This window comes from Macaca thibetana, chromosome X, assembly GCF_024542745.1.
Source record: "Macaca thibetana thibetana isolate TM-01 chromosome X, ASM2454274v1, whole genome shotgun sequence".
Taxonomy (NCBI): domain Eukaryota; kingdom Metazoa; phylum Chordata; class Mammalia; order Primates; family Cercopithecidae; genus Macaca; species Macaca thibetana.
In genome coordinates, this window is record NC_065598.1 from 62,971,801 (window position 1) to 62,998,208 (window position 26,408).

At 41.2% G+C, this 26,408-nt stretch overlaps 1 protein-coding gene across 3 annotated transcripts in view; it reads right to left on the reverse strand.

The window, feature by feature from the left end:
* EDA2R (ectodysplasin A2 receptor) overlaps positions 1-3,059 on the reverse strand; it is a 45,406-nt gene extending 42,347 nt beyond the window's left edge. Inside the window, exon 1 of one of the 3 annotated variants that reach the window (XM_050777007.1) lies at positions 2,962-3,059. The gene's annotated coding sequence lies outside the window, so the exon portion shown is untranslated. Of the gene's footprint in view, positions 1-2,768; positions 2,863-2,961 lie in introns of those variants that run through there. The other 2 variants (XM_050777006.1, XM_050777008.1) reach the window with 2 other exon arrangements.
* Between the last annotated feature and the right edge of the window lie 23,349 nt (positions 3,060-26,408).

Below are 26,408 nucleotides of genomic sequence, written 5' to 3' on the forward strand. Positions count from 1 at the left end.
CTGACCAGAAAAAATAATTTAAAAAATAATAAATTACAAGGAAATTTGTCACATTTACCCATCCTGTTCCTTTAGCAGTATTTCTCATCACTATGAAGACATATTCATACCCCAATTTATATACTTCGAAACCACAGAGTCATATTTGACTTGATTCCATGACAGACAAGAAATGATACAATAATGTGAGCTGTTTGATCTGGGAGCAGAAGATGCAGGGGGATCTGATTTCTGGTCTTCAGATCTCTGAAAAACTGTCATGGAAGAAAAAGAACAGACTGCTCTAGGTGGCCTCAGGGAGAATGACTAGGATATCCAGGTACAAGCTTTAGGAAAACTAAGTTCAGCTTAGCAAAAGGAAAAACTTTTAACAGTCCAAGGCTTTCCCTGAAGAGAATGGGCGCTCTCAGAAAGCACTAAGGAACCTCCCTCTAGAAGTGTTCAAGCAGAGACTGGCAAGGATATTTTAATGTGGAGCCCATTAGGGTAAAGGAAGATTACAATTCATGAAATTCTACTTGTCAGGCACTGTGCTAGACCCTTGACAGGAAATATCTCTTTTAATCCTCCCAATAACACCATGATGTGAGTACTATTATCCCTCTTTTTCAGGTTAGAAAGCTGAGGCTTAAAGAATTTGACTACTTCTCATTGGGCTAACTACTGGCATGGTGGGTGGGAGGAACAATTATTTGTTGCATCTGTTTGGCAACACGCACACACACACCACATACTTCTAAATATTTTGTGGAAATGCTGATCCTAGTTGGGAATGTCAGGTACATAATGTGCTTCGGATCACAAACAACAGATAAATAGCCGACCCAGGACTTGAAAATAGATATGTCTAGCTCAGAAGGTCCACACCCTTTCTATTGCATTATCCACAGAAGTGAGATGGGAATGCACAACATTGTAAGGTCTAAGCCAACCCAAAAAGATTCTGATTTTCTCATTTGTCCTTTTTCAATCCCATATAATTTATGAATTACAAAGTTCTGTAGATTCAACTTTTGTGATGGCTTGTTAAATTCATCACCTCCTTTCTATTCCCACAGCTACCACCTCAGTTTCAGGACCTTGTTCCCTCTCTGCCCCTAGTTTATCCACCTCTTGTGTTCTCCTGTTCCAATCCAGCTGACTAACCTTTTACCAGATTACTCTTCCTAAAGCAGAGGATCTTTTTTTTAAGCTCAGAAACTTTCAATGGCTTCCTATTGTCTGCCAAATCAAATCAAAACTCTAGCATCCACTGTCTTTTGCAGTTTACCACCAATCTGCCTTGGCAAGTTTAACTTCCATTTTCCCACTAATTGTACTCTAAAATCCACCTCAGCTGGTGTTCTTTTCATATGCCCTGAGCTTCCCCGCCTTAAAGCAGTTGTTCCTGTTATTTTCTCTGCTTAAACTGTCTTCTCTATCTCCACCTGTTGAAATCTTATCTGTGTGCCACAGTCTACCTTAAATAATAATAGTTAATATTTATTGAGTGTTTATTTTGGGCCAGCCACTGTGCTAAGTGTGTGCAAGTATTTTATATGGATTATCTCATCTAATCCTCACAACAGCCCAATGAGGTGGGTGCTATTATTATCCTCTTTAGCCTGAAGTTAACAGAAACTCAGAAAGGGAGAAGTAAGTTTATTTGTCCATGGTAACACAAATTAATAAATGGTGAATATGGGATCTGAACTCAAATAGTCTAGCTCTGGAGGCCTGAAAGGCGTTACAATTTCAAAAAAACAATTAAAAAAAAAAAACAATAAAAAACCTTTTTCTGATTTCGTATGGTTCAACTTGATATGATCCTTACTTGGCAGCATCTAAGCATTTTGATTTAACTTTTAAAACCTTTCTTGTGTTATATTAATATTTATCTGTGTTTTTATATCCAGGATGAGACTGTCAGGCCCCAGTGGGCACAGCCTAGGTCTCAGACAGACATCTCAGTGTCTCACACATGGTGGCACAGACTAGGTGCTCAGTTAGTCTGCTGAGTTGAAGGTAAGTTGGGGTGAAGGAAAGAACAGAGGAGTTATCTAGGGAAGATGTTCCAAACTTTCCTGCCACAGCCACCCAGCATGATACTGGCCAACGCTGCCAACACCTGTCTAAGTCAGACCCTGAAGTCTGTTTTCCTAGCCTGGTCTCTGCCGGGTCCCTTCTTGTCCCCCAGTTCTTGCAGCTTGCTGGGTCTTGGCCAGTGTTTGGGGTGAGGCAGGATCAAAATAACACTGCCAGGGGCTCAGCTTCCAGGAATGAGATATCAAGTGAAACCAAGCTCGGCGGGTGAGGGGGTGGATTGAAAGCCCCCAAACAGAGCCAGCATGCTCTTTACACAAGCCCTGACTTGCCCTCAAGCCACGCGGGCTAGCAGTTCTGCTTTCCTCAGGATGCTCCACAAGTCTGATTCACTGTCCCCGCCTTCACTAACACCCAGCCTCCTTCTCTTCTTCATCTCCCAACCCTAGATGCTCAAGGTTGTTGGACACGTCCAGGCATGTTCCCAGTGGCAATGCAGGTCCAGTAAGAGCCTGCAGGAACTGGCTCGCCAAGATGCTAGAGATGTCAGCCCAGATCCCTGGCACCTCAGAAAGCGCTCTCCGGACACAAATGGATGGACTGACAGCCAGCCACGGGGCGCCTTCCCAATTGTTTTGATTTTGCGATACCCTAGAACAATCATCCTGACCTGATTCTGTACTTCTGCATCTAGATGCCGCAGGTCCCAGCCGCCTTGCTACACCAGGGGGTGTTCCCACACTCACCCGGTAACGGAGGAGTAGATAGCTCTTGCTCCCAAATGGAATTCCCGTACAAACCCACCTCAGCGCAGAGCAAACATCTCTTCCAGCCCCCGCCCGTCACCCCCTGCCGGTCACCCCGCGCCTCTCAGCCCCCGCCCCTCAGCCCCGCCCCTCAGTTTCCGCCCCTCAGCCCCCAGCCGGCATACACACTCACAGTATATGAAATTCCTTGTAATCAAAGTTCCGCTTGACTCATTTCACATCTATGTGCAGCAACAACATCCCAAACCTTCCTTTCATGGTAAGCTTACCTTTTCCGCCCCCCCGTGAAGTTCCTAGAGCAGCTATTGGACTGTTTGAGTGCCTAGGCGTGGCTACGAAAAAGAAACTGCCTTTGAGAGGCATATGTGAGGCTGAAGAACAGTGACTGAGTCACTGGTATGGCAGGAGCTGCAAAGCTCCCGGGACTGAAACGGGGGCCAGAGAGTAGAGGGCCAGGGAGTTGGGTCCAGAGAAACCATCAAGTTGTCTCTTTCACAGCTGAATGCAGCTCAGCTCATCAAAGTTTGTTCGTGACTTAGCAGGCTTGGAGTTTGACAGGGAAAATTATTGTTGGAAAAGCCAAGATTTTCAGACACATGGAGAAGCCACTTTCCAGGTCTGGGTCTGCCTCAAAAAAATACTCCTCCATTCAGAAGGGTAGGTAGGATTGTGACCGGAGGAAGAGAGCAGACATGAAGCAGAGAAAAAAAACCACTACAAATAAAGGAAAACTGGATTCGGCACTCAGCTTTGATCATCCACCTTCTCTGGGCCCCTGAGTGTCTGTACAAGGAGGGGGTTGAGCTACATAGTCCCTAAGGGCACTTCAAACAATGACAGTTTGGGAGTTTATTAATCTATGGTCTCAGAGCCAGCAGTGGATAAATCCTGAAACGTTACTCGTCTCTGACCTTGAAGAGCTTGCAGAGTTGGGAAGATAAAATAGACTGGACAGAGACAGAGAATAGCACACAGTATAGAATTGAGGGCCAAACTATGAGGTGCAGACTGGAAGGGTTTGGGGGCGGGTAGGAAGAGAGAGTAAAAAAAAGAGTTTGACAGGGAAAGCAAATGTTTTTCAATAGATTAGGAGGTTTTAAAATAGGTCAAAGAGGAAATAGTTTAATGCTTAGAGGAAAAGGAAAGCTTGAGCCAAGGTATGGGGGAGAGGACCAAGAAATGTGCCATTATCAGTCTCTGAGGGGCCCCTCCTGTACTGGGCAGAGGCTATATGCCAGCTCAGGGTGGGGTCTCAGTAAAGCAGCTGAAAAGTCTTTGGTGAGAAAGGGCTGAATAGGCCCTAAGCTGAAGTAGAAAAAGTCCTAAATGAACTTCATATCTGTCCCCTCGCTAGAGTTGAGACCAGAATAGGCTACTGTGGGCTCAGGCCTAGTAGGAGGGAAAACTGCCAGAATTGGAATCCTAGGTCTGCCCCTTACTGGCTTTGTGACCTAAGGCAAGTTACTTAACCACTCTGTGGCTCAGGATTCTCTTCTGTAAAATAGGGAAAGTAACAATCCCTAACTCATAGAATTGTTTTAGGAATTATATGAGTTAATATACAAAATAGTGCTCATATGTGTAAGGAGCTTAGAACGATTTCTGGGACATAGTGGTATAGAAGTGTTTATTAAATATAAATAAATAAATAAATAAAATAAATAAATACATGAATGTACTTTAAGGCCCTCTGAAATCATCTCTGAGATTAAAATGAAAATAGATACCCTGGGTACCTCCTAATTCTGTTCTGTCCTTTCCTAGAAAATAGGACCTCTTCTTTTTCTCCATCCTTTCCTACCCAGAGAGGCTGAGTTATAGACAGTTCTGAAACTTTAGTGTAAAGAACCCTAGCTTGGAATGTAGATGTCTTGACAAAACTAAGTGTAACATCATGTAAATCTCTTCCTCTCTCTTAGTCTTCCTTTCTGCATCTGTACCCTGAAGAGACTGTTGGACTGGATGACCTTGAAACTCTAGAGCAGTGCTTCTCTCACATTAATGTGCACACAAACCACCTCAGGATCTTGTTAAAACACAGATTCTGAGTTAGCAGCTCTGGTATGGAGCTAAGACTCTGATTTTCTAACTGCTTCCAGGTGATATTGTATTGATGGTGCTGGGCCACAGACCATAGTTTCAGTAGCAAAGGTCTAGATGATGGACAAGAATAACATTTACTGAGCATCTATAAATCATCCATGTGTGTCCCTTTATACCTTACAACCATCCTATGAGGTTGAGGTTACTATCCTCATTTTGTAGATTAAGAGGCTCCTTGTACTCTGTGATTCTGCCTGGAAATACAGGAGGAAACTTGAGATAGAGGTACCAGGGATATGTCAGAGTTCACAAGCTATTGTGGAAAGTGATTGTAAGCAGCAAATATGAAACTACTGTCCTCCACCATAACTTATCCAATAATACTATAACAGCTGGCCCTCACTAAGCACTTGCCAGGCACGGTTCAAATTTTTTTCATGAATTAATTCATTTTATCTTCACAATCTATGAAGCCACAATCATTAGAATCATCCTCCCCTCTCCTTTTGCTCACACCTCACGTTCACACGTTCAACCCATCAGCACATCCTATCAGCTCTGCCTCCTGCCTCAGAGATAAACTCTGAATTTCACCAACTTCTTAGCACCTTCACTGCAACCACTCTGGTGCAAGCCACGATTACTTTTCACCTGAATTATTGCCATATCCTCCAATAGCTCTCCTTGCTTTTGTCCTTATCCCACTCCAGTCAATTCTCAGCAGAGCAGTCAGAGTGATCCTTTTAAAAGTACATCAGTCTAAGTCTGTCCAAGCAATTCTACTGGTTGGCTTCTTATTCAGAGGAAAACCCAAAATTCTTAACTATGGTCTATAATAGTCTACAACCTATCCCATGCCATCCCACCCTCACTAACCTGCCCCTCTATCTCTGATCTCATCTCTTACCACTCCTCTTGACCACCATACCCAAGCCAAACTGGCCGCCTTGATATTTCTTCCAACACTCAAAGCATGCTCAAGACTCTGGTCTTTGCACTTGCTGCTCCTTCAGCCTAGCCAATTCTTCCCTCAGTTATCAGCATGGCTCCTTTTCTCACTTCCTCCATATCCCTGCTTAAATGTCACCTTATCAGAGGACTTTCTTAAATACCCTATCTAGTACAAGCCAATGGAACTGCCTAGGCCTTTTGAAATCCACTGTGTAGGTAAGCTTTTTCTCAGCATAGCCCCAGGACCTGAGATGCAGTGTGGTGGTGAGTAGGGTTAAGGCTCTCAACTCTGCTCTCTATGGGGGAGTCACTCTAGCTCCATGTGCTTGTGCAGCAGAACTAACTTGGATCAGCTCATTTCATGGGGACTTTCCACAGCCCCTCTTTTTATGATAAACAGGAATCACTTCATGAACCCAAACTGAGTACTACCAGTACTGAGTTTCTCTGCCTACACTCTACTGCTGGAACCGGCCTAACCAGATAGCAGGATAAGCAGGACCAGCCTCCACTCTGCTCATCTCTGGAGCCAGACAGATTCCATGGCTCAGTGAGATTCAGGACTCTCTGATGCCACCCCTCAACTCTCTCTCAGAGGTTATTTAGGATCACTCAGGGGAATACTGGCCTTGGCTGTGTCTCAGAGAATCCTGAATAGCCTCTAATTCTAGTGTCCAACAAAGGCAGGCCAACCTTTCATGAAGGAGCTTCATGGTTATCCAGGCAGAGTGGGGCCCTTATAGCTCCTCTCAAGACTGGGACCAGGGGACATAAAAAGAGGCTGAAAGACTAAGGGGATGCTGAGGCCTGTGGGGCAACCCCTATAAACTCAAACATTGCTAAGGATGTCCCTGAACACAATATCAGCTTCTTGTTCTCTTTAGTCAGCCTGTGAGATGTGTGTAGATAAACTTGGCCATAAATGTCTGATGCAGTGGTGTATACAGGCTTAGGTCTTCTGAATTAGAAAGCTGGGGTATAAGAGTTACTTCTAGCCATGGGAATTTCCAAACTTCACAGAACAGCTCCCAAACTCCTAGCAGATGACTTCAGCTCCAGTTTCACTGAGAATGTAAAAGGGCACCAAACTTGAAGTCTAAGCAACTTCTGACCTCTCCACATTCAAGTTCATCCTGTTTCGTACCTCAGAGTTTCCTCCTGTCCCTCCTGTCTCCATCTGTGTTTACTCCTGTCTATTCCATTTTGCTTTATTTGTATCTTAATCGTCTTTCTTCCTCTGGCTCTTTTTCCTAAATTGTCTTTGCATTCTGAACTAAGATTTATTCCTTTCGTATCCTCACCTCCACCTCTTCATTTCCAAACTCACTGCATTTTGCTCTTCTCAAGGTCACCCATGAATTCCATGCTATCAAACCCAAGGATTCTTCTGTTTTTTTATTTGAATTGTCGAAAACATCCAACATTGTCTGAATTGTTTTCTTTCTGACTCTCTTTCCTTGACTTTCATGGAACTAATGTCTTCTAGTTTCACTTATTTCTCTACAGCATTTTCTGGATTCTCATTCTCCACTTGCCCCTCAAGTGTCGGGATTTTACAGAGTTCCTCTCATCCCCCATTGGCCCTCTGGCCTGATTCAAATTCTCTTGCTGGAGTGTGAACCTATGTGGCAGGGACCTTATATACCATTTCAAAAATTTCCACATGCAAAACAGTACCTAGAGTATTTTAAGTGCTCAATACATTTTTACATATTTTATATATGAATACATCTGTTGAATAAATAAATGGGTGAGTCCAAGGAGGAAAATGTTCACAATTGAATGTATCCTCCTATAATGAGCTCTCAGGCCTCAGGTGTGCCACAATAAAACTAAGATGGCTAAAAAAGAATTGAAGCCCACACCCAGAATAATAATAATAGCCAACACTTCATCATTGCTTGATGAACTCTGTATGTCAGGCCCTATGCCAAATGTTCTATATGCAATAGCTCATTTAATCATCACAATAATCCTATGAGGCAAAACCCACGACATCACTCTTATTTTATAAATGACAAAATTGAGTCACAGAAATGATAGGTAACTTATCTATGCCATCTATCAGTGCCACAACCAATATGGCAATTGACCCAGGATTCTCAAGTATAGGTGATGCCTAAATTATTCACTGACACACTCAAATGTACAACCCTTTCTTTCCCTTCTAATCAGAGGCTCCTCCCATCCTCTCTGGAGAGCTATTCTAAACCTCTACCTTTAGAGGTAAAGGTTAAATTCCTACTCTAGCACTGAATTCTTAGCCCAGAAACATTGACTCTTTTCTTCTTCATCAATATAACAGATTCCGTTAAGCATTTAGTGCCTATAACTTCTTCCCTAATTTATATAAGGTTCTCGCTGTCTTCACTCATCTTGGCCTTTCCTCTTAAAGAAGAAGAGAGAATACCTCCCTTGATCTCTATGAATCTTTCTCCATCAATTACCCCTACTCTCTATGGCATCATTATTTACCTGCCTTCTTGTGCCCACCCCTTTTATCTGTAAACATATTTGAATTCCTCCTACTACAAAATAAAATCAACCCTTCTACCATATTTCCTCTTTCTCAAATAACAGCCTCATCTCATTTTCTTTCTTAGCCAAATTTCTGGCTAGAGTTGTCTCTGATAACTGTTTCCATGTCTTCACTTTCCATTAGCTCCTCAACCTACTATAATCTGGCTTCTAGCCCCATTTGTTCTCCCTGAAGCTACAGGGGACCACTTTATTGCCAAATTTTAGGAAACATTTTCACTCATCTTCTTACTTGATTTATCCACAGCTTTTTCCAGTATTAGTCACTCCTTTCTTTGGAAAACACTCTTTCTAATGTTGAAAAAAAAAACCTGTCCCCTGGTTTCCTTCTGTTTTCTTTTTCTTTTTCTTTTTTATTTATATTTTTTAAATTAATATTTTCCATAAGTTATTGGGGTACAGGTGGTATTTGGTTACGTAAGTAATTTCCTTATCATTACTTCTTGTTATTGTCTGTTCTCACCTTACTCAAACCACTTCAAATGTAATTCTGACTCAGTCAAGTAGCCAGACCTCCGTGCCTACTCTATACCTTAGCAGGCCTATGCTCAAAAGCTCAGCACACACTGACCAGAAGGCTCTGCAATACTGACTATTCTACGCATGTATTTATTAATAATATTACTTTAAAGTAATGTGGGACAAAACCCTTTAAAGTCCTGTACACACATACCTCATTCAATCTTTATAATCACAGGAAAGTGGAATTACTATTATTATAGCAATTTACTAATTGGAAAGGGCAGAATTGCTATCTGTTGGATGTGCATTGTATACAGGCACTATATTGGGTAATTCATGGAAGTTATTTCACTAACCCTTCCAGAGCAGTTCCATAATTAGCTCCATTTTTAAATGTGAAACAAGTAAACATATAAAACATTAATTGGGAGTGACAGCAGCAGCATCGATGGATAGAACTTTTCAGCATTCATCCTCTTGCAGAAACATCAATTTGAAAAACAATCCATAGCCTGGGCAACAAAGCAAGACCCAAATCTCTACAAAAAAAAAAAAAAAAAAGTAATTAGCCTGTTGTGGTGATACGAGCCTGTAGTCTCAGCTACTTGAAAGGCTGAGGTGGGAGGATTGCTTGAGCCCAGAAGTTTGAAGCTGCAGTGAGCTATAGATGATGCCACTGCATTCCAACCTGGGTGATCAGAACAAGACTCTGTCTTACAAACCAAAACAAACAAGCAACAACAACAATGACAATAATAAAAAATAAAACTACCCATAAACAAAAATATGTTCACAAGAGTGACAGTATCCAGGTGAGTGATTATGGCACCTGGACATAGCACAGAAAAAAGAAAAGACACATCAAAGAGGGAAGGTAAGAAAGTTTTTCATTATTCATATTACACCTCCCCCAAGTCTCAGCAAAAGCCATGACATCACTGCTATTTTATAGATCAGAAAATTGAGGCACATAAATGATAGGTAACTTATCTATGATCATATATCTGGCCTACTTACCAGGCCCATCACAGCTATAAGCCAGTCCCTATATATTCAGGTTCCAGGCCCATCCCAGACTCTGGAGAAGCCCCAGCACTAAGCTAGTTCCCACAGCATTAGACTCCATGCTGGCATCCACAGACCCAGCTTCCAGGCCTGCTAGAGTGTCAGAACAGAACTCACAGATCCCAGCTCCAGTTTGGCTTACATGGCACCAGGAATGAGGCCAGCATGCACACACCAAGGTGCTATGCTAGTCCTCATGGCCCCACACTCCAGTGGACGCCAAGACCAGACCTGCTTCAGTAGGCCCCAGCACCAGGTCAGCTTATGGCCTTAGGCTGCAGAACAACCCCCCACAGCGCGAGGATACAGGCTTAGCCCACAGATTCATCCTTTAGACCCAGACCCATACTAGGCCTGCTCCCACAGATCCAGCATCCAGGCCAGCCCCTATAGACCTAGCCTCCAGGCCACCACCTGCAGACTTAGAATCTAGTGTGCCACCTGCAGACCCAGGACACTAGGCCTGCTACAATGAACCCAGGATCCAGGCCTTTTGTGGTGGATGAGTGATATCAGGAAAGCAATACTTGAACAAAATGAGACATTTGCCAAAGAGATAGAAAGCATAAAAAGGAACCAAATAGAAATTCTGGAGCACAATGACTGAACTAAAAATTTCTAGAGAAAGCTGGAAGTAGCAGGCTCAATAAAGCAGAAAAATAAAGCAATAACCACAAGACAGATTATTGGAAATTGCCCACTCAAAAGCAACAGTAACAAAAAGAAAAGAAAAAGGTGATGAAAGCATGTGGGACTTCTGGGATACCATCAAGGAAACCAGTATACAGTTAGCCCTCCATATGTGTAAGTTCAGCATCCAGATAATCAACTAACCACAGATAAAAAATATTTTTAAAACCGAATAACAATAAAACAATACAAATTATGCAGTGGACCAAGATGGCCGAATAGGAACAGCTCCAGTCTCCAACTCCCAGAACGAGCGACACAGAAGACTGGTGATTTTTGCATTTTCTTTTTTTTTTTTTTTTTTTTTAATTTATTTATTATTATTATACTTTAAGTTCTAGGGTACATGTGCATAACGTGCAAGTTTGTTACATATGTATACTTGTGCCATGTTGGTGTGCTGCACCCATCAACTCGTCGGCACCCATCAACTCGTCATTTACATCAGGTATAACTCCCAGTGCAATCCCTCCCCCCTCCCCCCTCCATTCGGTATTGATGGAATGTACCTCAAAATAATAAGAGCTATTTATGACAAACCCACAGCCAATATCATACTGAATGGGCAAAAACTGGAAAAATTCCCTTTGAAAACTGGCACAAGACAGGGATGCCCTCTCTCACCACTCCTATTCAACATAGTGTTGGAAGTTCTGGCTAGGGCAATCAGGCAAGAGAAAGAAATCAAGGGTATTCAGTTAGGAAAAGAAGAAGTCAAATTGTCCCTGTTTGCAGATGACATGATTGTATATTTAGAAAACCCCATTGTCTCAGCCCAAAATCTCCTTAAGCTGATAAGCAACTTCAGCAAAGTCTCAGGATACAAAATTAATGTGCAAAAATCACAAGATTTCTGCATTTCCAACTAAGGTACTGGGTTCATCTCACTAGGGAGTGCCGGACAATCGATGCTGGTCAGCTGCTGCAGCCCGACCAGCCAGAACTGAAGCAGGGCGAGGCATCGCCTCACCTGGGAAGTGCGAGGGGGAAGGGAATCCCTTTTCCTACCAGGGGAACTGAGGCACACAACACCTGGAAAATCGGGTAACTCCCACCCCAATACTGCACTTTAAGGAAACGGGCACACCAGGAGATTATATCCCACACCTGGCTGGGAGGGTCCCATGCCCACGGAGCCTCCCTCATTGCTAGCACAGTAGTCTGTGATCTACCAGCAAGGCAGCAACGAGGCTGGGGGAGGGGCGCCCGCCATTGCTGAGGCTTAAGTAAGTAAACAAAGCCGCTGGGAAGGTCGAACTGGGTGGGGCTCACAGCAGCTCAAGGAAACCTGCCTGTCTCTGTAGACTCCACCTCTGGGGACAGGGCACAGTAAACAATAACAAACGCAGCAGAAACCTCTGCAGACGCAAAGAACTCTGTCTGACAGCTTTGAAAAGAGCAGTGGATCTCCCAACACGGAGGTTGAGATCTGAGAAGGGACAGACTGCCTGCTCAAGTGGGTCCCTGACCCCTGAGTAGCCTAACTGGGAGACATCTCCCACTAGGGGCAGTCTGACACCCCACACCTCACAGGGTGGAGTACCCCCCGAGAAGAAGCTTCCAAAGCAAGAATCAGACAGGTACACTCGCTGTTCAGCAATATTCTATCTTCTGCAGCCTCTGCTGCTGATACCCAGACAAACAGGGTCTGGAGTGGACCTCAAGCAATCTCCAACAGACCTCCAGCTGAGGGTCCTGACTGTTAGAAGTAAAACTAACAAACAGGAAGGACACCCACACCAAAACCACATCAGTACGTCACCATCATCAAAGACCAGAGGCAGATAAAACCACAAAGATAGGGGAAAAGCAGGGCAGAAAAGCTGGAAATTCAAAAAATAAGAGCGCTTCGCCCCCTGCAATGGAACGCAGCTCATCACCAGCAACGGATCAAAGCTGGACGGAGAATGACTTTGACGAGATGAGAGAAGAAGGCTTCAGTCCATCAAACGTCTCAGAGCTGGCCAGGCACGGTGGCTCAAGCCTGTAATCCCAGCACTTTGGGAGGCCGAGACGGGTGGATCACGAGGTCAGGAGATCGAGACCATCCTGGCTAACACAATGAAACCCCGTCTCCACTAAAAATACAAAAAAATTAGCCGGGCGTGGTGGCGGCGCCTGTAGTCCCAGCTACTCGGGAGGCTGAGGCAGGAGAATGGCGGGAACCCGGGAGGCGGAGCTTGCAGTGAGCCGAGATCACGCCACTGCACTCCAGCCTGAGTGACAGAGCGAGACTCCGCCTCAAAAAAAAAAAAAAAAAAAAAAAAAAAACTTCTCAGAGCTAAAGGAGGAATTACATACCCAGTGCAAAGAAACTAAAAATCTTGAAAAAAAATTGGAAGAATTGATGGCTAGAGTAATTAATGCATAGAAGGTCATAAACAAAATGAAAGAGATGAAAACTATGACACGAGAAATACGTGACAAATGCACAAGCTTCAGTAACCGACTCGATCAACTGGAAGAAAGAGTATCAGTGATTGAGGATCAAATGAATGAAATGAAGCGAGAAGAGAAACCAAAAGAACAAAGAAGAAAAAGAAATGAACAAAGCCTGCAAGAAGTATGGGATTATGTAAAAAGACCAAATCTACGTCTGATTGGGGTGCCTGAAAGTGAGGGGGAAAATGGAACCAAGTTGGAAAACACTCTTCAGGATATCATCCAGGAGAACTTCCCCAACCTAGTAGGGCAGGCCAACATTCAAATCCAGGAAATACAGAGAACGCCACAAAGATACTCCTCGAGAAGAGCAACTCCAAGACACATAATTGCCAGATTCACCAAAGTTGAAATGAAGGAAAAAATCTTAAGGGAAGCCAGAGAGAAAGGTCGGGTTACAAACAAAGGGAAGCCCATCAGACTAACAGCAGATCTCTCGGCAGAAACTCTCCAAGCCAGAAGAGAGTGGGGGCCAATATTCAACATTCTTAAACAAAAGAATTTTCAACCCAGAATTTCATATCCAGCCAAACTAAGTTTCAGAAGTGAAGGAGAAATAAAATCCTTTACAGATAAGCAAATGCTTAGAGATTTTGTCACCACTAGGCCTGCCTTACAAGAGACCCTGAAGGAAGCACTAAACATGGAAAGGAACAACTGGTACCAGCCATTGCAAAAACATGCCAAAATGTAAAGACCATTGAGGCTAGGAAGAAACTGCATCAACTAACGAGCAAAATAACCAGTTAATATCACAATGGCAGGATCAAGTTCACACATAACAATATTAACCTTAAATGTAAATGGACTAAATGCTCCAATTAAAAGACACTGACTGGCAAACTGGATAAAGAGTCAAGACCCATCAGTCTGCTGTATTCAGGAGACCCATCTCACATGCAGAGACATACATAGGCTCAAAATAAAGGGATGGAGGAAGATTTACCAAGCAAAGGGAGAACAAAAAAAAGCAGGGGTTGCAATAATAGTCTCTGATAAAATAGACTTTAAACCATCAAAGATCAAAAGAGACAAAGAAGGCCATTACATAATGGTAAAGGGATCAATTCAACAGGAAGAGCTAACTATCCTAAATATATATGCACCCAATACAGGAGCACCCAGATTCATAAAGCAAGTCCTTAGAGACTTACAAAGAAACTTAGACACCCATACAATAATAATGGGAGACTTCAACACTCCACTGTCAACATTAGACAGATCAATGAGACAGAAAGTTAACAAGGATATCCAGGAATTGAACTCATCTCTGCAGCAAGCAGACCTAATAGACATCTATAGAACTCTCCACCCCAAATCAACAGAATATACATTCTTCTCAGCACCACATCACACTTATTCCAAAACTGACCACATAATTGGAAGTAAAACACTCCTCAGCAAATGTACAAGAACGGAAATTATAACAAACTGTCTCTCAGACCACAGCGCAATCAAACTAGAACTCAGGACTAAGAAACTCACTCAAAACCGCTCAACTACATGGAAACTGAACAACCTGCTCCTGAATGACTACTGGGTACATAACGAAATGAAGACAGAAATAAAGATGTTCTTTGAAACCAATGAGAACAAAGATACAACATACCAGCATCTCTGGGACACATTTAAAGCAGTGTGTAGAGGGAAATTTATAGCACTAAATGCCCACAAGAGAAAGCAGGAAAGATCTAAAATTGACACTCTAACATCACAATTAAAAGAACTAGATAAGCAAGAGCAAAGGCATTCAAAAGCTAGCAGAAGGCAAGAAATAACTAAGATCAGAGCAGAACTGAAGGAGATAGACACACAAAAAACCCCTCCAAAAAATCAATGAATCCAGGAGTTGGTTTTCTGAAAAGATCAACAAAATTGGCAGACCGCTAGCAAGACTAATAAAGAAGAAAAGAGAGAAGAATTAAATTGATGCAATAAAAAATGATAAAGGGGATATCACCACTGACCCCACAGAAATGCAAACTACCATCAGAGAATACTATAAACACCTCTATGCAAACAAACTGGAAAATCTAGAAGAAATGGATAATTTCCTGGACACTTACACTCTTCCAAGACTAAACCAGGAAGAAGTTGAATCCCTGAATAGACCAATAGCAGGCTCTGAAACTGAGGCAATAATTAATAATCTACCAACCAAAAAAAGTCCAGGAACAAATGGATTCACCACCGAATTCTACCAGAGGTACAAGGAGGAGCTGGTACCATTCCTTCTGAAACTATTCCAATCAATAGAAAAAGAGGGAATCCTCCCTAACTCATTTTATGAGGCCAACATCATCCTGATACCAAAGCCTGGCAGAGACACAACAAAAAAAGAGAATTTTAGACCAATATCCCTGATGAACATCGATGCAAAAATCCTCAATAAAATACTGGCAAACCGGATTGAGCAACACATCAAAAAGCTTATCCACCATGATCAAGTGGGCTTCATCCCTGGGATGCAAGGCTGGCTCAACCTTCGCAAATCAATAAACATAATCCAGCATATAAACAGAACCAAAGACAAGAACCACATGATTATCTCAATAGATGCAGAAAAAGCTTTCGACAAAATTCAACAGCCCTTCATGCTAAAAACTCAATAAATTCGGTATTGATGGAACGTACCTCAAAATAATAAGAGCTATTTATGACAAACCCACAGCCAATATCATACTGAATGGGCAAAAACTGGAAACATTCCCTTTGAAAACTGGCACAAGACAGGGATGCCCTCTCTCACCACTCCTATTCAACATAGTGATGGAAGTTCTGGCTAGGGCAATCACGCAAGAGAAAGAAATCAAGGGTATTCAGTTAGGAAAAGAAGAAGTCAAATTGTCCCTGTTTGCACATGACATAATTGCGTATTTAGAAAACCCCCTTGTCTCAGCCCAAAATCTCCTTAAGCTGATAAGCAACTTCAGCAAAGTCTCAGGATACAAAATTAATGTGCAAAAATCTCAAGCATTCTTATACACCAGTAACAGACAAACAGAGAGCCAAATCATGAATGAGCTTCCATTCACAATTGCTTCAAAGAGAATAAAATACCTAGGAATCCAACTTACAAGGGATGTAAAGGACCTCTTCAAGGAGAACTACAAACCACTGCTCAGTGAAATCAAAGAGGACACAAACAAATGGAAGAACATACCATGCTCATGGATAGGAAGAATCAATATCCTGAAAATGGCCATGCTGCCTAAGGTTATTTATAGATTCAATGCCATCCCCATCAAGCTACCAATGAGTTTCTTCACAGAATTGGAAAAAACTGCTTTAAAGTTCATATGGAACCAAAAAAGAGCCCGCATCTCCAAGACAATCCTAAGTCAAAAGAACAAAGCTGGAGGCATCACGCTACCTGACTTCAAACTATACTACAAGGCTACAGTAACCAAAATAGCATGGTACTGGTACTAAAACAGAGATATAGACCAATGGAACAGAACAGAGTCCTCAGAAATAATACCACACATCTACAGCCATCTGATCTTTGACAAACCTGAGAGAAACAAGAAATGGGGAAAGGATTCCCTATTTAATAAATGGTGCTGGGAAAATTGGTTAGCCATAAGTAGAAAGCTGAAACTGGATCCTTTCCTTACTCCTTATACGAAAATGAATTGAAGGTGGATTAGAGACTTAAATGTTAGACCTAATACCATAAAAATCCTAGAGGAAAACCAAGTTATTACCATTCAGGACATAGGCATGCGCAAAGACTTCAAGTCTAAAACACCAAAAGCAACGGCAGCAAAAGCCAAAATTGACAAATGGGATCTCATTAAACTGAAGAGCTTCTGCACAGCAAAAGAAACTACCATCAGAGTGAACAGGCAACCTACAGAATGGGAGAAAATTTTTGCAATCTACTCATCTGACAAAGGGCTAATATCCAGAACCTACAATGAACTCAAACAAATTTACAAGAAAAAAACAAACAACCCCATCAAAAAATGGGCAAAGGATATGAACAGACATTTCTCAAAAGAAGACATTCATACAGCCAACAGACACATGAAAAAATGCTCATTATCACTGGCCATCAGAGAAATGCAAATCAAAACCACAATGAGAAACCATCTCACACCAGTTAGAATGGCGATCATTAAAAAGTCAGGAAACAACAGGTGCTGGAGAGGATGTGGAGAAATAGGAACACTTTTACACTGTTGGTGGGATTGTAAACTAGTTCAACCATTATGGAAAACAGTATGGCAATTCCTCAAGGATCTAGAACTAGATGTACCATATGACCCACCCTTCCCATTACTGGGTACATACCCAAAGGATTATAAATCATGCTGCTCTAAAGACACATGCACACGTATGTTTATTGCGGCACTATTCACAATAGCAAAGACTTGAAATCAACCCAAATGTCCATCAGTGACAGATTGGATTAAGAAAATGTGGCACATATACACCATGGAATACTATGCAGCCATAAAAAAGGATGAGTTTGTGTCCTTTGAAGGGACATGGATGCAGCTGGAATCCATCATTCTTAGCAAACTATCACAAGAACAGAAAACCAAACACTGCATGTTCTCACTCATAGGTGGGAACTGAACAATGAGATCACTTGGACTTGGGAAGGGGAACATCACACACTGGGGCCTATCATGGGGAGGGGGTAGGGATTGCATTGGGAGTTATACCTGATGTAAATGACGAGTTGATGGGTGCTGATGAGTTGATGGGTGCAACACACCAACATGGAACAAGTATACATATGTAACAAACCTGCACGTTATGCACATGTACCCTAGAACTCAAAGTATAATAATAATAATAAAGAAATTGTATGTATGCATGTACACATTAACATATAAGTAACATGTGTGTGCATGCATGTGCAAACATATTTCTAGAGAGAAGGTCTTTCATCACATTTTCAAAAATATCACAATCTCCAGAAGTTTGTTTATTGTGTGTGACCCTAAATAACTTTGACTCAAACTCAATTATAATTAAAGTTAAAATCATAAGATTTTCAGAAAAACTCATGGAAGTAGAGTAGACTGGTGATTACCAGTGACTGGCTGGGGGGTGGTCCTGGGGAGGTTTTGGTCAAAGGATACATTTCATGTTGACAGGAGCAGTAAGTTCAAGATATCCATTGTAAAGCATGACTATAGTAATAACAATGTTTTGTATACTTGAAAATTGCCAAGAGAATAAAGTTTAAGTGTTCTCACCACAAAAAAAATACAAATTTTAAAATACAGTATAACAACTATTTACATAGAATTTACATAATATATATTATGCTTACATCTAGAGATGATTTAAAGTACATGAATAGTTATGTGAAGGTTATACGCAAATAGTACACCATTTTATATAAGATGTATATTGTAAGTCTATGGTAACTACATTAAAAAAACAATATTAGATACACAGATGATAAAGAGAAAAGAATCAAAACATGCTGGTAAAAGTCATCAAATCACAAAGAAAGACAGCAAGAGAGGAAGAAATGAAAAAAAGAATTGCAAAAGAGACAGAAAACATAATGGCAGTAGTAAGTTCTTAGTATCAAAAATTATGTAAAATGAAAATAGATCCAATTTTCTAATAAAAAGGAATAAAGTGACTAAATAGAAAAACAAGATCCAACTTATGTTTTCTATAAGAGTCTCACTTTATCTTGAAGGATGCAGATAGGCTGAAAGTGAAGGTATGGAAGAAGATACCTCAAACAATGGGTAATCAAAAAATGATCAGGGATATGTCTACTAATATCAAACAAAATATGGATTTTAAGTCAAAACTGTGACAAAAGCCAAAAAAGCATTATATAATGACAAAGGGATCAGTTCATCAAGAAGGCATAGCAATTGTAAATACATATGCAACCAGCATGACAGCAACTGAGTATATAAAGCAAATATTAACAGAGCTGAAGGAAGACACAGACAGAAATGCAAAAATAGCAGGGAACTTCAAAACCATATGTTCAACAATGGATAGATCATCTGGACAGAAAACCTATAAGAAAACAGTAGATTTGAACAACTGGCTCAATACACATGTACAGAACATTTCATCCAACAGCAGCAGAATATACATTCTATTCAGCACACACAGAACACTCTCCAGAATAGACCATATGTCTGGCCACAAACAGTTCTTAATGAAACATTTAAGAAGATGAAATCACATCAAGTATTTTTTTTCTGATCACAATGGAAGAAGACTAAATATCAACAAGAGGAAAACGAGAAAATTCACTAATAAGTCAAAATTAAACAACTGACTTCTGAACAAGGAGTGGGTCCAAAAAACAAAAATTAAAGAAAAGTCTTAAGAAAAATGAAGGGGGGCGGAGCAAGATGGCCAAATAGGAGCAGCTCCAGTCTCCAACTCCCAGCGCGAGCGACACAGAAGACCGGTGATTTCTGCATTTTCAACTGAGGTACTGGGTTCATCTCACTGGGGAGTGCCGGACGATCGGAGCTGGTCAGCTGCTGCAGCCCGACCAGCGAGAGCTGAAGCAGGGCGAGGCATTGCCTCACCTGGGAAGCGCAAGGGGGAAGGGAGTCCCTTTTCCTAGCCAGGGGAACTGAGACACACAACACCTGGAAAATCGGGTAACTCCCACCCCAATACTGCGCTTTAGGAAACAGGCACACCAGGAGATCATATCCCACACCTGGCCGGGAGGGTCCCACACCCACGGAGCCTCCCTCATTGCTAGCACAGTAGTCTGTGATCTACCGGCAAGGCAGCAGCCAGGCTGGGGGAGGGGCGCCCGCCATTGCTGAGGCTTAAGTAGGTAAACAAAGCTGCTGGGAAGCTCGAACTGGGTGGAGCTCACAGCAGCTCAAGGAAACCTGCCTGTCTCTGTAGACTCCACCTCTGGGGACAGGGCACAGTAAACTAAGACACACAGACACCTCTGCACAGACGCAAATGACTCTGTCTGACAGTTTTGAAGAGAGCACTGGATCTCCCAACACGGAGGTTGAGATCTGAGAAGGGACAGACTCCCTGCTCAAGTGGGTCCCTGACCCCTGAGTAGCCTAACTGGGAGACATCCCCCACTAGGGGCAGTCTGACACCCCACACCTCACAGGGAGGAGTACACCCCTGAGAGGAAGCTTCCAAAGCAAGAATCAGACAGGTACACTCGCTGTTCAGAAATATTCTATCTTCTGCAGCCTCTGCTGCTGATACCCAGGCAAACAGGGTCTGGAGTGGACCTCAAGCAATCTCCAACAGACCTACAGCTGAGGGTCCTGACTGTTAGAAGGAAAACTATCAAACAGGAAGGACACCTACACCAAAACCCCATCAGTACATCACCATCATCAAAGACCAGAGGCAGATAAAACCACAAAGATGGGGAAAAAGCAGGGCAGAAAAGCTGGAAATTCAAAAAATAAGAGCGCATCTCCCCCGGCAAAGGAGCGCAGCTCATCGCCAGCAACGGATCAAAGCTGGACGGAGAATGACTTTGACGAGATGAGAGAAGAAGGCTTCAGTCCATCAAATTTCTCAGAGCTAAAGGAGGAATTACGTACCCAGCGCAAAGAAACTAAAAATCTAGAAAAAAAAGTGGAAGAATTGATGGCTAGAGTAATTAATGCAGAGAAGGTCCTAAACGAAATGAAAGAGATGAAAACCATGACACGAGAAATACGTGACAAATGCACAAGCTTCAGTAACCGACTCGATCAACTGGAAGAAAGAGTATCAGCGATTGAGGATCAAATGAATGAAATGAAGCGAGAAGAGAAACCAAAAGAAAAAAGAAGAAAAAGAAATGAACAAAGCCTGCAAGAAGTATGGGATTATGTAAAAAGACCAAATCTACGTCTGATTGGGGTGCTTGAAAGTGAGGGGGAAAATGGAACCAAGTTGGAAAGCACTCTTCAGGATATCATCCAGGAGAACTTCCCCAACCTAGTAGGGCAGGCCAACATTCAAATCCAGGAAATACAGAGAACGCCACAAAGATACTCCTCGAGAAGAGCAACTCCAAGACACATAATTGCCAGATTCACCAAAGTTGAAATGAAGGAAAAAATCTTAAGGGCAGCCAGAGAGAAAGGTCGGGTTACCCACAAAGGGAAGCCCATCAGACTAACAGCAGATCTCTCAGCAGAAACTCTACAAGCCAGAAGAGAGTGGGGGCCAATATTCAACATTCTTAAAGAAAAGAATTTTAAACCCAGAATTTCATATCCAGCCAAAGTAAGTCATAAGTGAAGGAGAAATAAAATCCTTTACAGATAAGCAAATGCTTAGAGATTTTGTCACCACTAGGCCTGCCTTACAAGAGATCCTGAAGGAAGCACTCAACATGGAAAGGAACAACCAGTACCAGCCATTGCAAAAACATGCCAAAATGTAAAGACCATTGAGGCTAGGAAGAAACTGCATCAACTAATAAGCAAAATAACCAGTTAATATCATAATGGCAGGATCAAGTTCACACATAACAATATTAACCTTAAATGTAAATGGACTAAATGCTCCAATTAAAAGACACAGACTGGCAAACTGGATAAAGAGTCAAGACCCATCAGTCTGCTGTATTCAGGAGACCCATCTCACATGCAGAGACATACATAGGCTCAAAATAAAGGGATGGAGGAAGATTTACCAAGCAAATGGAGAACAAAAAAAAGCAGGGGTTGCAATACTAGTCTCTGATAAAACAGACTTTAAACCATCAAAGATCAAAAGAGACAAAGAAGGCCATTACATAATGGTAAAGGGATCAATTCAACAGGAAGAGCTAACTATCCTAAATATATATGCACCCAATACAGGAGCACCCAGCTTCATAAAGCAAGTCCTTAGAGACTTACAAAGAGACTTAGACTCCCATACAATAATAATGGGAGACTTCAACACTCCACTGTCAACATTAGACAGATCAACGAGACAGAAAGTTAACAAGGATATCCAAGAATTGAACTCATCTCTGCAGCAAGCAGACCTAATAGACATCTATAGAACTCTCCACCCCAAATCAACAGAATATACATTCTTCTCAGCACCACATCATACTTACTCCAAAATTGACCACGTAATTGGAAGTAAAGCACTCCTCAGCAAATGTACAAGAACAGAAATTATAACAAACTGTCTCTCAGACCACAGTGCAATCAAACTAGAACTCAGGACTAAGAAACTCACTCAAAACCGCTCAACTACATGGAAACTGAACAACCTGCTCCTGAATGACTACTGGGTACATAACGAAATGAAGGCAGAAATAAAGATGTTCTTTGAAACCAATGAGAACAAAGATACAACATACCAGCATCTCTGGGACACATTTAAAGCAGTGTGTAGAGGGAAATTTATAGCACTAAATGCCCACAAGAGAAAGCAGGAAAGATCTAAAATTGACACTCTAACATCACAATTAAAAGAACTAGAGAAGCAGGAGCAAACACATTCGAAAGCTAGCAGAAGGCAAGAAATAACTAAGATCAGAGCAGAACTGAAGGAGATAGAGACACAAAAAACCCTCCAAAAAATCAATGAATCCAGGAGTTGGTTTTTTGAAAAGATCAACAAAATTGACAGACCACTTGCCAGACTAATAAAGAAGAAAAGAGAGAAGAATCAAATCGACGCAATTAAAAATGATCAAGGGGATATCACCACCGACCCCACAGAAATACAAACTACCATCAGAGAATACTATAAACACCTCTACGCAAATAAACTGGAAAATCTAGAAGAAATGGATAATTTCCTGGACACTTACACTCTTCCAAGACTAAACCAGGAAGAAGTTGAATCCCTGAAAAGACCAATAGCAGGCTCTGAAATTGAGGCAACAATTAATAGCCTACCAACCAAAAAAAGTCCAGGACCAGATGGATTCACAGCTGAATTCTACCAGAGGTACAAAGAGGAGTTGGTACCATTCCTTCTGAAACTATTCCAATCAATAGAAAAAGAGGGAATCCTCCCTAACTCATTTTATGAGGCCAACATCATCCTGATACCAAAGCCTGGCAGAGACACAACAAAAAAAGAAAATTTTAGACCAATATCCCTGATGAACATCGATGCAAAAATCCTCAATAAAATACTGGCAAACCGGATTCAGCAACACATCAAAAAGCTTATCCACCATGATCAAGTGGGCTTCATCCCTGGGATGCAAGGCTGGTTCAACATTCGCAAATCAATAAACATAATCCAGCATATAAACAGAACCAAAGACAAGAACCACATGATTATCTCAATAGATGCAGAAAAGGCTTTTGACAAAATTCAACAGCCCTTCATGCTAAAAACTCTCAATAAATTCGGTATTGATGGAACGTACCTCAAAATAATAAGAGCTATTTATGACAAACCCACAGCCAATATCATACTGAATGGGCAAAAACTGGAAAAATTCCCTTTGAAAACTGGCACAAGACAGGGATGCCCTCTCTCACCACTCCTATTCAACATAGTGTTGGAAGTTCTGGCTAGGGCAATCAGGCAAGAGAAAGAAATCAAGGGTATTCAGTTAGGAAAAGAAGAAGTCAAATTGTCCCTGTTTGCAAATGACATGATTGTATATTTAGAAAACCCCATTGTCTCAGCCCAAAATGTCCTTAAGCTGATAAGCAACTTCAGCAAAGTCTCAGGATACAAAATTAATGTGCAAAAATCACAAGCATTCTTATACACCAGTAACAGACAAACAGAGAGCCAAATCAGGAATGAACTTCCATTCACAATTGCTTCAAAGAGAATAAAATACCTAGGAATCCAACATGCAAGGGATGTAAAGGACCTCTTCAAGGAGAACTACAAACCACTGCTCAGTGAAATCAAAGAGGACACAAACAAATGGAAGAACATACCATGCTCATGGATAGGAAGAATCAATATTGTGAAAATGGCCATACTGCCCAAGGTAATTTATAGATTCAATGCCATCCCCATCAAGCTACCAATGAGTTTCTTCACAGAATTGGAAAAAACGGCTTTAAAGTTCATATGGAACCAAAAAAGAGCCCGCATCTCCAAGACAATCCTAAGTCAAAAGAACAAAGCTGGAGGCATCACGCTACCTGACTTCAAACTATACTACAAGGCTACAGTAACCAAAACAGCATGGTACTCGTACCAAAACAGAGATATAGACCAATGGAACAGAACAGAGTCCTCAGAAATAATACCACACATCTACAGCCATTTGATCTTTGACAAACCTGAGAGAAACAAGAAATGGGGAAAGGATTCCCTATTTAATAAATGGTGCTGGGAAAATTGGCTAGCCATAAGTAGAAAGCTGAAACTGGATCCTTTCCTTACTCCTTATACGAAAATTAATTCAAGATGGATTAGAGACTTAAATGTTAGACCTAATACCATAAAAATCCTAGAGGAAAACCTAGGTAGTACCATTCAGGACATAGGCATGGGCAAAGATTTCATGTCTAAAACACCAAAAGCAACGGCAGCAAAAGCCAAAATTGACAAATGGGATCTCATTAAACTAAAGAGCTTCTGCACAGCAAAAGACACTACCATCAGAGTGAACAGGCAACCTACAGAATGGGAGAAAATTTTTGCAATCTACTCATCTGACAAAGGGCTAATATCCAGAACCTACAAAGAACTCAAACAAATTTACAAGAAAAAAACGAACAACCCCATCAAAAAGTGGGCAAAGGACATGAACAGACATTTCTCAAAAGAAGACATTCATACATCCAACAGACACATGAAAAAATGCTCATCATCATTGGCCATCAGAGAAATGCAAATCAAAACCACAATGAGATACCATCTCACACCAGTTAGAATGGCAATCATTAAAAAGTCAGGAAACAACAGGTGCTGGAGAGGATGTGGAGAAATAGGAACACTTTTACACTGTTGGTGGGATTGTAAACTAGTTCAACCATTATGGAAAACAGTATGGCGATTCCTCAAGGATCTAGAACTAGATGTACCATATGACCCAGTCATCCCATTACTGGGTATATACCCAAAGGATTATTAATTATGCTGCTATAAAGACACATGCACACGTATGTTTATTGCAGCACTATTCACAATAGCAAAGACTTGGAATCAACCCAAATGTCCATCAGTGACAGATTGGATTAAGAAAATGTGGCACATATACACCATGGAATACTATGCAGCCATAAAAAAGGATGAGTTTGAGTCCTTTTTAGGGACTTGGATGCAGCTGGAATCCATCATTCTTAGCAAACTATCACAAGAACAGAAAACCAAACACCGCATGTTCTCACTCATAGGTGGGAACTGAACAATGAGATCACTCGGACTCAGGAAGGGGAACATCACACACCGGGGCCTATCATGGGGAGGGGGGAGGGGGGGAGGGATTGCATTGGGAGTTATACCTGATGTAAATGACGAGTTGATGGGTGCAGCACAGCAACATGGCACAAGTATACATATGTAACAAACCTGCACGTTATGCACATGTACCCTACAACTTAAAGTATAATAATAATAAATAAATTAAAAAAAAAAAAAAGAAAAATGAAAATGGAAACAAAACATAGCAAAACATTTATGCAGCAGAAAAGTAATTTTAAGAGGGGCATGTATAGCAATGTAAGCCAACAATAGGAAATAAGAAAGATCTCAAATAATCAACCTAACCTACTTCAAGGAACTAGAGACTTCAAGGAACTAGAGAAAGAAGAAAAAATGAAGCTTAATTTCAGCAGAAAAAAAGAAAATAACACAGAACACAACAGAAACAAATAAAATAGATACAAGGAAAAGCAATAGAAAATATTAATGTAACTAACAGTTGCTTTTTTGGAAAAGATAAACTAAATTGACAAACCTTTAGCTAGATTGAGATAAGAGAGAACAAACAAGTAAAATTATAAATTAAAGACACGACATTAAAACTAACACCATGGAAATAAAAATGGCCATAAAAGATTACTATGAACAACTATATGCCAACAAACTGGATAAACTTGAAAAAATGGTTAAATTCCTACAAATATACAGTCTATCAATACTAAACCATTGAGAAATACAAAATCTGAACAAATCAAAGTGGATAAAAATATTGAATTGGTAATCCAAAACCTCCCAAGAATGAAAAGCTCAGAACTGGATAGCTTCACTGGTTAACTCCATCAAACATTTAAAGAATTAAGGCCAATCCTTCTCAAATTCTTCTAAAAAATAAAATAGGAGGGGAGACAAGCAAACTCATTTTACAAGGTTAGCATCAACCTCATTCCAAAGCCAGACAAACACTCATATATATAAACCAAATATTATTATAGCTAAAGAGAGAGAGAACGATAATGCAATAAAAGCTGAGACTTCAACACTCCACTTTCAGCACTGGACAGTTCTTCCAGACAGAATATCAAAAAACAAACATGGGACTTAATCTTCACTATCGACCAAATGGATCTAAGAGATATTTACAGATCA